The 2,028-nt window shown below is 50.0% G+C and overlaps 1 pseudogene; it reads left to right on the plus strand.

Moving 5' to 3' along the window:
• Positions 1–1,363: 1,363 nt before the first annotated feature.
• LOC139264928 (U2 spliceosomal RNA) lies at positions 1,364–1,594 on the plus strand (annotated as a pseudogene).
• Positions 1,595–2,028: the final 434 nt, after the last annotated feature.

Raw genomic sequence — 2,028 nt, forward strand, 5'->3', positions numbered from 1 at the left:
GTTCAGCGGTGCCCTCAGTGCAATGTGGGTACAATCTATGGTGCCCTGAACCCTGGGGGAGCCCGCTATCCTGAAGATGCCAGTTGACTGCTCCAACTGCTTCTCTCTGGTCATTGGAAATGAGATGTAGTCCCTCCTCCTCTGACGGATAGAGCAATGTATGGCAAACTGGGAGAGGTTGGCGATGTCTGCTGTGGCTCCTTGGAAAGATACAGTGGCGTAGAAAGTCAGGGTGATAGTGACCTTGGATGCCACTGATAGAGCCGTCCTCACCCTTGTTCGAGGCTCCAGGTCTGGCTGCAAGAGATGGCACAGCTCCCTCAACACGTCTTTCCTGAATCGCAATCTCTGCAGAGATTGGTCATCAGTGAGGTCGACATAGGAAACCTGTTGTTGGACGGCCCTTGCAGCATACGGCCTTCTGCCACCATATCTGTGTCTGTGTCTTGGCTCTGCCACCTTCCTCATCCCCGTTGACCTCCTGGTCATGCTTCTCCTGACCCTCTACATCCTGCTGCTGCTGTTGCCCTCTCCTCTCCATATCCCTCTCTCTACCTCTGCATCTGTATTTGTCGGCGCCGCTTCCTTCCACGAACCATTCTGCTGAACATAATGTGCAAGAGGCGGTCCATTACCAGGACTGAGCCCATTACTCACAGGCAGTGGGGCTACTCTGCCAATGCGAGATATTCCAGCAAGGGTTAGTATTGCAGGCTGCACAAACTGAGGCCCAGTAATCGCTGAAGGTGGAATTTCACGCAAAAAGTAGAAGGCCTCAACCCGGAAACAATGGTGGTGGCCACAGGGGGCCTTTAAATACCCGCTAGCTGTTCACAATGCTGATTGGACAGCGATAGAAAAAGCTGTCTCTGGCACCGACAAGCATCAGGGTCCCTGAATCAACGGGTGCAGCACACTGTTGAATGAGGAATTGCACCATTGCCTTTACTCCCTCTGGCTCAAGGTAACCTTGCTGGGCTGTGACACATATTAACTGGGCCATTAGCTTCTTCTCCTGATTGCTGCTCTTGTTTAGAAACACTAATTTATTGCAGCCACAATCTGGAGACATGAGTTCAAATCCCACCACTGCAGCTGTGGAATTTAAATTCAGTTAATTAAATAAACCTGGAATAAAAAGCTAGTATCAGTAATGGTGACGATGAAACTACCGATTGTCGTAAAACCCCATCTGGTTCACTAATGTCCTTTAGGGAAGGAAATCTGTCGCCCTTACGGGGTCTGGCCTATATGTGACTCCAGACCCACAGCAATGTGGTTGACACTTAACTGCCCTCTGAAATGGCTTAGCAAGCCACGCAGTTATAAGAAACCGCTACAAGAAACAATAAGAATAAAACTGTACGCTTCTCGGCCTTTTGGCTAAGATCTGCATAACTAACCTGACCAGCCACCATGACCTCCGGGTGGTTTCTCCCTGGTCAGGAAGGTATATGCTTACATTTTTGTAAACAGGAGGTGGGTGGGATGGCTTGACCCATCCACCTCCACGGAGGTGTGTGGGGGACCTGACCCATCCACCTCCATGGCACGAACCTGGTATTGCAGTACTTCCAGGAACGGTGCAGTGGCTCTAGGCCTTTTGGCTAAGAGCATTGGCGCAGAGTGATCCTTGACTGGTGCAGGGTGACCTCTGGCGTTTGTGACTTGACAAAGAATTGGAAACGATTGGCTACGAATTTATAAAAAATAAAAAAAATAAAAATAAAAAAAAATAAATAAATAAAACTGTACGGACCACCCGGCATCGACCTTGGCACAGGCTACGGACACGACAATGGCACACCTAGCCCAGTCGACCCTGCAAATTCCTTCGCACCAACATCTGGGGACTTGTACCAAAATTGGGAGAGCTGTCCCACAGACTAGTCAAGCAACAGGCTGACATAGTCATACTCATACCTTTCATCCAATGTCCCAGACTCCATCACCATCCCTGGGTATGTCCTGTCCCACCGGCAGGACAGACCCACCAGGGGTGGCAGTACATTGGTAGGCAGTCAGGAG

The sequence above is a fragment of the Pristiophorus japonicus genome, chromosome 5 (assembly GCF_044704955.1).
Source record: "Pristiophorus japonicus isolate sPriJap1 chromosome 5, sPriJap1.hap1, whole genome shotgun sequence".
NCBI lineage: Eukaryota > Metazoa > Chordata > Chondrichthyes > Pristiophoridae > Pristiophorus > Pristiophorus japonicus.